The sequence below is a fragment of the Rhinolophus ferrumequinum genome, chromosome 4 (assembly GCF_004115265.2).
Source record: "Rhinolophus ferrumequinum isolate MPI-CBG mRhiFer1 chromosome 4, mRhiFer1_v1.p, whole genome shotgun sequence".
NCBI classification, from domain to species: domain Eukaryota; kingdom Metazoa; phylum Chordata; class Mammalia; order Chiroptera; family Rhinolophidae; genus Rhinolophus; species Rhinolophus ferrumequinum.
The window spans coordinates 99,131,836-99,146,311 of NC_046287.1; positions in this window are offsets into that span (position 1 = coordinate 99,131,836).

The window sequence follows — 14,476 nt, forward strand, 5'->3', positions numbered from 1 at the left end:
ACCATTTGTGGTGCTGGAGAAGAGAAGTGAACAAGACAGATGAGTTCCCATCTTTCAGAGGCCTTACATGCTACTGACTCCGAAGGACCCAAGCAGGCCAGGCCAGATCTCGAAACATATCCAGCACCAAACACAGTTCATTCAATATTCTGATTATTTTGAAAAATAGAGTGAACAGACCTTCAGCTGAAACTGGTCCAGATTTGGAGACTAGAGTAAGCAAAAGGGAAGAGAGAGAGAGAGAGAGAGAGAGAGAGAGAGAGAGAGAGAGAGAGTGTGTGTGTGTGTGTGTGTGAATTTTCTTTCTTGAGAGCCTAGCAAGTCACTAGACTAATAGATTAGGACAAATACTGACATAATGTTTGTGATATTTAGGAAGATATTTAACATTTTATGGAGAGTATTCTTGGTCAAGATGAAGGTATATTAGGATAGTGATACGTGCAGGTGTTTCAATAGCTGTTTCTGCCGTACTCAGACTTTTGACTAAAAGATTGATGTATCTTTAATATCAATAAAGAACAATATTTAGCCATTTGGCCATGGGCCCTGTTCTTGATACTGTTCTGATCCACTCGATTCCCAAAGATGTCACATAACAACAGGTGACACAGCTGGATGAAACCACAGTCAGGCCTCAAGAAAGATTACTTGGCTACTTCTATTCGACATTGTACAGAGGTTATAGCAAGGCAGCTAGACAAGACAATGAAAGCAATGTAGATTTGAGAGGAAGAAGTAAAACTACCTCTATGCACAGATGACATGATCTTATATGTAGAAAATCTTAAGGAATCAATTAAAATCTGTTAGAACTAATAAACATAAAAGTTCAGCAAAGTTGCAGGATATAAGATCAATATGCAAAAATCAGTTGTATATCTATCTATTTGCAGTGAACAATTTAAAATAGAATAATGAAATATTTGTAATAGCAACAAGGAGAATAAAATACTTAGGAATAAATGTTAAAAAAGAAGTGCAAAACTTATATTTTGAAAACTATGAAACATTACTGGAAAACATTTAAGATCTAAATGTATAGAAAAACATTCCACATTTATGAATCAGAAGACTTAATATTGTTAAGATGGCAATATTCCTAAAGTGATCTATAAATCAAATGCAACTCTTATCAAAATCTCAGCTGGCTTCTTTACAAAAATTGACAAGCTGATCCAAAAATCTATATAGAAATTCAAGGGACCCAGACTAGCCAAAACAACTTTGAAAAAGAACTAAGTTGTATAACTCGCACAACTTAGGAAACATATATCAAAACTTATTATATAGCTATAGTAACTAAGATAGTGTGGTACTGACATAAGGATAAACATATAGGTCAATGGAAAAGAATGACCTTCCAGAAATAAATTCTCACAATATGAGCAACTGATTGAGATCAATAGTACAAAACAATTCAAAGGGGGAAAAACAGTATTTTCAACAAATGGTATTGGGACAACTGGATATCCACATGACAAAAATGAAGTTGAACCCCTTCTCCATATTAAACACACACAAAATATAGTTCAAAAGGGATCAAAGACCTAAATCTAAGTGAAAATGAATGATATCAGCATCATGGCAGCATAGAGATCTCTCCTTTTTGGCCCCCCTTAAAAACTAAAATTCAGCATCCATCTATGAACGCAAGTGCCTCTGTGGGAGTTGGATCCAGCATCATGTGCCAAGAGTCCTGTGCATCAGATAATAGGCAGACAGACCTCGACATGAGCTATGCCACCGGCAGGAGCCTATAAACTGGCTTCAGCCCCTCTTGGCTCCAGTCTGGGAGCGACTGGAGAACACTGACTTGGGCAACACCCACACACAGAAGAGCCTTGTAGAAGTCCATGTTTTCCAGAGGAGCCATTCCAGCATTCTGTTGGAGCAAAACAATAAAAGAAAAAGAAAAAAATACAAGTTTGGATACAATGAAGTGGGTAAGAGGAACTTTACCAGTATCATGCGACCCCCAAGGCAACACAGCTGAGAGCTATAGGACTCCAGGGATCTCTCCTGTGGGGAGAGCCATGAGTGACCATCCGGCTTCCCAGCTGTGCAGAGCACTGCTAAAGAAACCCATCTCTGTCCCAGAGTATTAAAAGGAAAGCTCCATGACTGAGGGAAGGAAGGAGATCAGGAAAGAGGCAGATCAGAATATCAGAGAGCACTAAAGGAACACAGATCCTGCTGACTGTGTTCTGGACTCCAGCTGCAAGCCCGTCCATAAGCAGCTGGGAAAACCTCACCTAGCAATCCCCCACCTGGCCTGCAGCCACCCCCCAACATCCTAAGTGCCAAACCCACACCTCCCTCCATGCTGCAGCCAGCTCTTTGTGCCTGAAGGGTGGCAGAGAGAGTGAGCTGGAGTAGACAGGAAGTGCACGCAAGAAACAAGCCAGGGTCTGTGAGCAAGGGAAAAACCACAAACTTGAGCTGTAGTGCCACCTTCTGGAAAACAGAAGAGAGGTTTCCAGCAGCCAGCCTAGTACATTGTATGATTGAAAGGTGACATAAGCTTAAGAATTCTGCCACAAGAGGGAGCAAAAAGCATGGAGCAGGTATATTCAAACAAGGTCAGAGAAAGCCCCAGATATAAGCAGGACCAACAAAAATTACCTCTTATCTGAAGTCAGCTAGTAAAAAATAGAGGAGCCTGCTACTTCAAATGTTAAAACAGCAATGCAAAACTCCTAGGAACATGAAGAATCAAGAAAACACGACATCGCGAAAACATCACAATAATCATCCAGTAAGCAAACTCAAAGACATGATGGTTATGATTTACCTGATAAAGAATTCAAAATACCTGCTTTGTGGAAACTCAATGAGCTCCAAGAAAACACAGAAAGACAACTCAACAAAAACCAGAAAAACAATACACAAACAAAACGAGAAATTTAACAAACAGAAATCATAAAAGAGAACTAAAGAGAAATTCTGGAGCTGCAGAATTCAATAAATGAAATGAAAAGCAATAGAGAGCATCAACATTAGAATAGACCAAACAGAAGATAGAATCAGTGACTTAGAGGATAGGAAATTTAAAGCAATTTCCTATCCTCTAACTCAGTCAGAGGAGAACAAAGGGGGAAAAATGAAAAAGAGTGAAAAAAGCCTATGTGATTTATGGGAAACCATCAAAATAATAAATATTAGAATAATTTGAGTTCCAGAAGGAGTAGAGAGGGAGAAGAGACAGAAAGTTTATTTAAAGAAATAATAGTTGAGAACTTTCCAAACCTGGAGAAAGACTTGGACATCAAAGTTCATAAAGCTAAAAGATTACCCCATTATTTCAACTCAAAATGTCATCTCCTAGACATATTATAATGAAACTGTCAAAAATCAAAGACAGAGAGAGAATCCTAAAAGTAACAACAGGAAGAAAAAACATATATATTGTAACCTGGAAAGGAACCCCCATCAGGCTGTCAACAGTTTTCTCAACAAAAACTTTACAGGCCTTTAGAGAGTGGAACTATGTATTCAAAGTGCTGGAAGACTTTGAATCTGGCAACGGTGTCCTTCAGAAAGGAAGGAGAAATAAAGACTTTCCCAGACAAACAAAAGCTGAGGGAGTTCGATATCATTAGACTTGCCTTGTTAAAAGGAATTCTTTAAGTTCAAGTGAAAAGACACTAATTAGTAACATGAAAACATATGAAAATATACAACACACTGGTAAAGGTAAATATACAGTCCAATTTAGAAAATTCTAATTCTGTTATATGATGGTATATTAACTACTTAACTATAGCATAAAGGTTAAAGGAAAAGAGTATGAAAAATAACTATAGCTACATAATTTTTTGAAGAATAACTATAGCTAATATAATTTGTTAACAAATATACAATGTAAAAAGAGGTAAATTGTGACATCAAAAACATAAAACGGTACAGTTTTTATATGTGATCGAAGTTGCTATTAGCATAAAATGGACAGTTATATCTATAAGAACTTTAAGTAAGCCTCATGGTAACCACAAAGCAAAAACATATGATAGATTCACAAAAGATAGAGAGAAGGGAATCAGAGCATATCATCATGGAAAATTACCAGGTCATGAAGATAGGCAGAAAGAGAGGGGGGAAATGAGCAATGGAACTACAAAACAGGTGGAAAGCAATTAATAAGATAGCATTAGTAAATCCTTCCATATCAATAATTACCCTTAAGGTAAATACATTGACTTCTCCAACCAAAAGGCACAGAGTGGCAGGATGGATAAAAAAAAAAATAAGACCCAACTATAGTCTACATGCAGCAGATTCACTTTAGCTTTAAGGGCAAACACAGGCTCAAAGGGAAGGGACAGAAAAAGATATTCCATGCAAGTGGAAACCAAAATAAAGTGGGGGTAGCTATACTTATATCAGACATAAACAGTCACAAGAGGCAAAGAAGGTCATTATATAATGATAAAGGTCAACTCATCAGAAGATATAACAATTATGAATATACACACACCCAACATGAAAGCACATAAATATATTAAGCAAATACTACCATCTGAAGGGAGTAATAGACAACAATACAATAATAGTAGAGGACTTCAATACCCTGTTTCAAGCAGTAATAGATCATCCACACAGAAAATCAATAATGAAACATTGGACTTGAACCATACTTCAGATCAAATGGACCTCAGACATATATATACAACACTCCGAGAGCTGCAGAACACACATTCTTCTCAAACCCACACAGAACATTCTTCAGGGTAGATCATATGATAGGACAAAGAAACAAGCCCTAGAAAATATAAGAAGATTGAAACCATACAAGTATCTTTCTGACCACAATGGTATGAAACTAGAAATCAACAAGAGCAAAGCTGGAGATTTTACAAACATGTGGAAACTAAACAACACCATCCTGAACAACCAATGGGTAAAAGAAATCAAATGGGTAATCAGAAATATTTCAAAACAAGTAAAAATGAAACACAGCACACCAAAACCTATGGGATGCTGCAAAAGCAGTTCTTATAGAGAAGTTTATAGCAACAAATGCATATATTAAGGAAAAAGGCCCCTACTTTATACAATAAAAAAAAAAAACTGAAATAAACAACCCCACTTTACTCCTAGAGGAACTAGAAAAGGAAAACAAACTTAGTTAAAGTTAGCAAAATAAAGAAAATAACAAAGATCAGAATGGAAATAAATAAAATAGAGATGAGATAAACAATAGAAAAGATCAACAAAATTAAGAGCTGGCTTTTTGAAAAGATAATGAAAAGCAACAAACCTTTAGCTGGACTAAGATAAAAGAAGACTCAAATAAATAAAATCAGAAATGAAAAAGGAGACATTGCTACTGATACCACAGAAATACATAGTATTATAATTATGTATAACATTATATATAATTATATGCCAACAAATTTGGTAACCTAGAAAATACTGGATAAATTCCTAGAAACATACAACCTACCAAGACTGCATCATGAAAAAATAGAAAATCAGAACAGACCAATAATGAATAAAAAAAAAAAAAATGAATCAGTAATCAAAAGTCTCCCAAGATAGGAAAGCCCAGTACTAGATGTTTTTCACTGGTGAATTCTACCAAACATTTAAAGAAGAATTAATGTCAAAACTTCTCAAACTTTTCCAAAAAGTGAAAGAGGAGGAAACACTCCCAAATGCATTTTACAAAGCCAGCATTACCCTGATACCAAAGCCAGGAAAGGACACTACAAGAAAGGAATATTACAGACCAATATACCTGATGAAGAAATATGCAAAAATTCTCAAAAAAAAAAAAAAAAGCAAACTAAATTCTACAACACATTAAAGGAATCCTAGACCATAAATAGGTGGTATTTATCACTGAGATGCAAGAATGGTGCAACATACACAAACCAATAAATGTGATACACCATATTAACAAAAGGAAAGATAAAAACCATAGGATCATCTCAATAGATGCAAAAACGGCATTTGACAAAAGTACAGCATCATTTCGTGCTAAACAAAACAAAACAAAACTCAATAAATTGGATATTAAAGGAACATACCTCAACATAATAAAGTCCATAGACGACAAACTCACAGCTAATATCACATTCAATCATGAAAGGCTAAAAGCTTTTCCTATAAGATCAGGACAAGACAAGGTGCCCACTCTCACCAGTTTTATTCAATAAAGTACGGGAAGCTGTAGACAAAGCAATTAGGCAAAATAAAGAAATAAAAGACATTGAAATCAGAAAGGAAGAAGTAAAATTGTCTCTTTTTTTGCCTATGATTTGATCTTATATCTAGAAAATCCTAAATACTAAACCCAAAAAAACTATTGGAACCAATCAAGAAATTCAGTGAAGCTGTGGGATATAAAATCAACATACAGAAATCAGTTACATTTCTCTACACTAACAATGAAATATCTGAGAGAGAAATAAAGATAGCAATCCCATTCATAATATCACCAAAAACAATAAAATACTTAGGAATAAATTTCACCAAGGAAGTGAAAAATCTGTATAATAAAAGTTACAAGATTTTAAGGAAAGAAATTGAAGAAGGTACAAACAAACGGAAAAATATCCTGTGTTCATGGATTGGAAAAATTAATATTTTAATATTATATATTATATATGTCATATACTTTAGCAAATGTCCATACTACCTGAAGCCATCTGTAGATTCAATGCAATCCTTATCAAATTTTAATGCCATTTTTTACAGAAATAGGTAAAAATAATTCTAAAATTATATGGAACCACAAAAGACCTTAAATAGCCAAAGCAATCCTGAGAAAGTAGAACAAAGTTGGAGGCATCACACTGCGTGATTTCAAACCATAAAACAAAGGTATAATAATCAAAACAGTATGGTACTGGAACAAAAACAGACACATAGACAAATGGAACAGGATAGAGAGCCCAGAAATAAACTCTCATATTCATGGTCAAATAATATTTGACAGGCAGTCAAGAATACTCCATGGGGAAAAGTCTCTTCAATAAATGGTATTGGAAAAACTGAATAACCACATGGGTGCAGAAAAATGAAATTGGACCCCTATCTTATACCACTCACAAAAATTAATGACCCAGCAACCCCACTCCTGGGTATGTATATATACAAAGGAAATGAAACAGGATATAGAAAAGATATTTACGCCACCATGCTTATTGAAGCATTATTCACAATAGCCAAGATATGGAAACAACCCAAGAAATAAAAAATAAAAAAATTGGTATACATATACAATGGGATATTATTCATCCATGAGAAAGAAAGAAATTGTACCATTTGGGATAACATGGATGGACCTTGGGGGCATTATGCTAAGTGAGATGAGTCACAGATAGAAAGACAAATACTGTACAATATCACTCATATGTGGAATCTAAAAAAGCTGTACTCATAGAAACAGAGTAGAACGGTGATTACTAGGGCCTGGGGGCGTGAAGTAATTGGGGTGATATTGGTCAAAGGGTACAAATTTGCAATTAGGAGATAAATAAGTTCTGGGATTCTAAAGCACAGCATTTTGACTACAGTCAACAGTACTGTATTACATACTTCAAAGTTGCTAAGAGACTAGATCTTAAATATTCTCACCACAAAACAAAATGATAATTATGTGACATAATGGAGGAGTTAGCTAATGCAACGTGACATTGGTAATAAGATTGCAATATATAAACATTGATTTTTTTTTTTTTTAGCATGAGAGAGAACTGTAAGCTCTTGAAAAAAACATCCAAGTAAATCTTTATGACTTTGGATTTGGCAAACTTTTCTTAAATATGAGACCTAAAGTATAAGCAACAAAAGAAAAATAGTAAGTTGGACTTCATCAAAATTAAACACTTTTGCACTTCAAGGGACACCTCAAGAAAATGAAAAGACAACCCACTAAATGGGAAAAAAATGTTTGCAAATCACATATCTCATAAGGAAATTGTATCTAAAAATATATAAAGAACATTTACAATTCAACATCAAGAAGACAAACCACCTAAGTTTAAAATGGGCAAAGAACTGAAGCAGACATTTCTCCAAAGAAGATACATAAATGGCCAATAATCACATGAAAAGGTGCTTAACATCCTTGGCCATTAAGGAAATGGGAATCAAAGCATCCATTTCATACCCACTAGGATGGCTAGAGTAAAAATAAAAACAGAGAGACATTAACAAATGTTGGTGATGTGGAAAAATTGAAACATGCATACACTGTTGGTGGCAATGTAAAACGGTGCAGCCACTTTGGAAAACAGTCTGACAGCTCTTCGAAACATTAAACATATTTGACCCAGCAATTTCACTCCAAGGTGAAAGAAATGAAAACATACGTTCACACAAAAAACTTATACCTGAGTGTTCACGGCAGCATTATTCAAAATAGCCAAAAAGCGAAGGGAAAAAACCCTAATGGCTATCAACTAATGAGTGGATAAATTAAATATGGCACATGCAACAAATATGGTTCAGCAACAAAAAGGAATGAATATTAATACATGTTAAAATGGATAAACCTTGAAAACATTGTAAGTGAAAAAAGCTAGGCACAAAAGACCATATAATTCTATTTGTATGAAATGTGCAGAATAAATAAATTCATAGAGAAAGAAATCAAAGGTTGGCAGGGCCTCAGAGAGATGAGAGGATTGGGGGATATGACTAAAGGGTATGGAGTTTCTTTTGGGCGCAATAAGAATGGTCTAAAATTGTACACTCTAAATAGATGAATTGTATGGTATATAAATTGTGTCTCAATAAAGTAGTTACGAAGAAGGAGGAGGAGAAGCAGGACAAGGAGGGGACGGAGGGAGGAAAAGAGACTTCCTGCCTGTTCTAAGCTAAAGACAGTCAGGAAATGCATCCTACGCCCAGATTTTCCCTCCTTGTCCCTGTGGGGAGAGTGAGAGTGTGGTTGCTGGGGGAACTAGCCCTCTCACCAACACCCCAGTGGCTCCCGCCTCAGTTTCCCCGCTGGCAGTAGTTTCGGAGTAGCAAAGGGAATAAGGACTGTACCTGCCATTGCCTCCGTCATCGAGGGGCATGATTCTGACTCTGGCCCTCAATAGTATAAATTACTTTGAGAGAACATGATTTTTTAACCTCCTCTTGACCAGAAATAGATCTACACAGTTCTATGTACAGAATTTGCAGAATCCTAGCTTTAGGGGTAAGTGGCTACAGGTATAAACAGCCACCTTGTAATTTCCCACAAGATGGCACTATCGTCATACTGACATTCTCACACATTGGTACGTACAGAGGTACCAATGAAATGGATTCTAGTTTTCTGCTCCTCTGAAAACACGTGGGCTCCAGTTGTATTTGAATTAATGAGCATAAAATAACTACTAAACTATTACTTAAAGAGAAAGACCTATAATGATTTAGAATTAAACAACTCCTCTATGAAACCTCCTTACTTCCTTTCAAGAATGAAAGACTTCATTTTGATATTGTTTTGAAGTTATATTGACCCCAGGTAAGCTCGAGCTACCTCGTGTCCTTTCACTTATTCTTCCTGAGGTGGAAGGATCCCTAAATGAGATCATCCACCCACGGGCTAAACAGCAAAGTGGCCAAAAGGCCAGGGTCCTGGGGCCCACAGATTGGAATTGAATTCTGGTCCCATCACCTACAAGCTGAGTCATCTTCACCTCTGTGTGCTTCATTTTCTCATCTGTGGGAACCAGAATGGCTTCTACCTCACTGACTTGTTGTGGGGGATAAATGAGTACTTAGGACTGCCTGGGAAATCATACATGATCGAAAAATGATAGCCATTAACTCGGCCATTCTCAGCTCGGGTGCTCACTGGCACCTCCAGGGGAGTTTTTTAAATTATCAATTCCCAGTGCAAATCAAAACCATAATGAGATATCGCCTCACACCCATTAGGATGGTTATTATCAAACAAACAGAAAATAACAAGTATTGGTCAGAAAGCTGGAGAATTAGAATTTGTGTGCATTCCTGGTGGGAATGGAAAGTGGTATAGCTGCCACAGAAAACAGTCTGACGGTGTTTTTCTAAATTAAACATAGAATTTCCATAGGATCCAGCAATTCCACTTTGTAGATGTATGTACACACAAGAGTAAAAAGCAGGGACTCAAAGAGATATTTGTACACACGACTTCATAGCAGCATTATTCACAATAGCCAAAAACCGGAAATAGCCCAAATGTCTATCAACAGATAAACAAATGTGACATATACATAATAATGGAATATTATTCAGTCTTAAAAGGAAGGAAATTCTGACACATGTTACAACATGGATGAACCTTGAAGATTTTATGCTGAGTGAAATAAGCCAGACACTAAAGGACAAATACTGGATGATTCCACTTACATGAGGTCTCTAGAGGAGTCAAATCCATAGAGACAGAAGTAGAACGATGGGTGTCAGGAGCTGGGGGTATGAAAGAGGGGGTGTTATTGCTTAATGGATACAGAGTTCCAGTTTTGCTAGATGAGAAGAACTCAAGAAATGGATGGTGGTGATGCTTACACAACTTTGTCAATGTACTTAATGCCACTGAACTATACACATAATATGGTTAAAATGCAAATTTTATGTTATGTATACTTTACCACAATTTTTAAAAAGCTTACTTTTACAAATTTTCAAAAACACTTAAAGCAAAAAAGTACCAGGACGGAAATCCAAATGTCTGGGGCAGAGCCCAGGCATCGCTATCTTATCAAAGCTCCGCCAGGAATTCTGATGCAGAGTCAGTGTTGAGAAGCCCTCGGTGGGATGGGCACTGCCAGAATGAAGCCGAAGGAAAGCAGTGGAGACACAGACTCAGAATGGCCCCTTCCTGTCCCCAGGGGCCACTCAAGCTCCAGACCCTCGGGTCTCACAGTGCTCTCAGCAGCTAGGATTCAGGGTGAGTCCTGGTGTCACCGAAGTTCAAATTTGGTTAGTGGCTTTGTACAAAAGCCTGCACGTTTCCACGGGGTCTGAATCCCAGAAATGAGCCCGTTTGGTAGGCCTTGTTAACCCCACTGCAAGTCGCACCAATGAAAAGCAGCAGTTACCTGCTCAGGTAACTGGGTGGCCTGGGGGGTGGCCTGGAGGGCACGCATGTCCGCTGAGAGCCTTCATTCATCCCGCAGGATGGTCTGAGCGGGCTTGGGCCCCAGATGGACACGAAGCCCTCATAGGAGTGCCCCCTCTAGTGGTCTCCAAGACCCAGAACCACAGGGTGACCCCTCCAGGCCCAGGGGCCTCCTGAGGCTAAGAAGAAGGGAGGGTAGCCTTGGGGTCAGGGTGACATGTCTCTGCTGCGATTGCAATTGCCCCAGAGCGAGGCCCCAAGGAATGCAAAGCTGAGTGAGGAATCCGGCCCTTCCCGCTCCGGGAGGAGGTGGGCTTAACCTTAGAACAGCAGGTGCAGCCTGCAGGAGGGTGAAATGAGTGGACAGATTCAAAGAAATGTCTAATAATTCAGTGCTGACAGGGGCTATGAGAGGGCTATCCTGGGAGCCGGGAAAGGGGCCCAAACCTCTCCGCTGCCACCACTGGTCTGTGCCCCAGCGCCCAGCCTGTCCTTGGCCAACGAGCCAGGTCACAGATGAGGCTAATACACAGTTAAAAGTCTCTCCCGGATCCACTATCACGTACGCATGCACACACGAGCACATACACACACTCGTGCACATGTACATACACAAGCGTATGCTACACGCCTGAGGAGGTGGCTGCAGCCTCCACGAAACTGATCAAAACTAGCTGTGATAAACGGTCATATTTTTCTCTGGGAACAACAATGATGTCACACCTCCCCAGAAACCCCCAAACAGAAGCCAATCGGTGGCCAGGGGACACCTGAACAGAAAATGCTCTTCTCCGCGTATTTCCAGCCCTGGCTATTGCTAATAAGTAAACACCCAGCACTGGGATTACCAGGGCGCATAGGAGCAGAGGACCAGCATGATAACTGTTCGTGCTGACAGCCCCATTAGTTAATTAAATCGTCCCTTTGCTGAGCCCAAAGTGAGCTGTGCAATGAACCCAAGTATTAGCAGCTTTATGGGGTCTGCGGGCTCTTTACAAGCGTCCTCTGCTCACAAGTGTCAAATTAGGGCTGTACTGACAGATCAAAGAGAAACCACGCTGCTGTGATGGCAGCCCTCGCCTCCGATATCTTTATACGGTGCTATAAAAGCCTATTACGCTTAATTTAAAGAGTGAAAATTATTGACATCTCTTTCAATTGCTAATCTTTAGGAAACCGTGCATGAATATTATTTGAAATGAATAACGTGCTCACTTTATTGGAGAGTAGTAAAAATCTAATAGTTGGCAAAACAAGATGGTGTTTACTCTTCAAGATAGTCAGGTTTATTAACTTAAGCACCCAGAGTGTTTTACAGTCAGCCTCAGCCGGGGTCTTCTTAGTGTTTTACCTGGGCTGTAGCGCCTGAGGTTTTGTTTGTTGTTGTTGTTGTTCCTTTTTTGCTTTGTTCTTTCTTTCTCCCCTCCCCCTACTTGGATCAAAGGTGACACTTTTAAGGAACATAATCTCAAACAGTGGCATATACTCATTTAACTGAAAAATATCCCATGGGAGGAAAAAACAAAATGTTTGTCAGATGCTAAATTTTTACAAGTCATACTTTCCCAAAGTGAGAACTTCCAGGTCAGGAGGAGAGTAGGAGCGCAGAGGTATGACCAGGTCTGGGAGCAAAACTGATGGATCTGTGTGTGTCCATGCTGCTCACATGTGCGTACACACACACACACACACACACACACCACAGCAGTCCTGGAAGAAAGGAGGCTGGCTTGGGGCCTGAGCTCTCTGTGCCATCACATTCAGTAGGCGTGTTCACCTCTGTCTCCTCCACTCCCCTCGGAGCTCCGGGGGCGTGCTGGGCACCGAGGAATTTAGTAAGTACTTGTAGAAGGAGGTGCTAAATGAGTAGGTTTGGAATTGGAGAAACCATTTTCATTATAACATTTTGGGAACAGATTTTTGTTGTGCTAATGACACCCAATTCTTTTTTCTTTAGGCCTCAGCTTGGCTCCCCCCACAGAAGTCGCAGGTCACATCTCCCATGGGGAACCTCTGTGAAGCGGTACGCACCTCAGGCTAGTACGGAACTATCTGTACGAAACTATTTTCATTGCCATGTGCTTACGTCAGAGCAAACCCTCAAATGTCCAAAGCAGGGGAGAACGCCGAGGCAGTTCACTCATTAGACGCGGACCGTGCGTGCGTAACTACAAGCATTTGTTTGTTTACAGAAATAAAGCTCCCTTGCCTTCATCAGCTTCTCAGTAAATGGTTAAGTGTGAGTTTTTTCACTTCTGAGACCAGGGCCCCCATTCTTCATTCACACTACAGGGTCAGGTATCCAGACCTTGGCTGAGAGTCCCCCAACTTGAGTGTATCAATGTCCCTGCACAGTAGCCCTGGGGAGGGTCCCCAGGAAGCAACATGTTTAACCAGCGCACCACAAAATTCCAAGTGCTGGAAAGTACTTCATCCTAACTGAGGCCACCTTTCTCCAGCAGCACCATAAACAGAGGCAGGATTGACGAGTGTGCTGTAATCTCCACTTGGGGTTCTGAGCTCCCTGCGGGCGGGCATTAGGCCCTAGGCCGGCTCTGGAGCCTTGAGGCCTGGCACACAACAGGGCCCTAAATATCTGCTGCCATCCTCTCGAGGGGCTTTAGCGAGTCTTGGAATCAGGAAGAAAAATCACACCACCATGGTACGCTGACGAAGGTGGGGCCCAGGTCCAGTGTCTGCCTCCTCTCTGCTCACTCTCTCATGCTCCCTACCTCTAGAGATTATGAAACAGCAAAGGGGCGTCAGGTCCCAAGTTCAAAAGGTGACGAGGCCTCCCAAGCAAGCCCCTCCCGCTGGGCCTGCTGACCCCTTACGCCAAGAGACGCTGCTTATCTCTTGAACTTTCAGCCTGCTGATTCCAACTAAGGTTCATATCGCTTTGCTTTAGGCAATAAAAAGTGGGGGGAAATGTGTTTATCAGCTTTGGCCAAATGCAGTCTCTCCCAGATGACTCTTCTCTGGGACTATTTCCTTGTTCTCCAAGTCCCAGTTTCTGCAGTCAAGGCCAGCCAAAGAGCAAGTCTCGCCCAGTGGCTTAAGAACCAGGCCAGTCAGAAGGCCCTGACCCCAGTCACCCACAGGCAGTGATTCAGGGTCACCGCCAAGGTCAAGAGTAGGTATGCAGAAGAACATTGGCCCCCAGGCTCTCTTTTCCATAAATAATGGAGTGCTGGTCAACTGAGATTCTGAAGGAATTGAAGATATCTAGGTAAATCCCTTCTTTAGGCCAGACTGAGCCTTTGAGAGATCCAGGAAGACTAACACCTAAAGAAGCCACCCACCTGACTCTGGGTGGTACCTGGGGCCCCAAGGGCGGCAGCCAGACCTGAGTCAGAGACATAGAGTCCACTCCTACTGCAACCTACTCCCCCTCACAACATGCATGTGGTTGGCAGCACTACC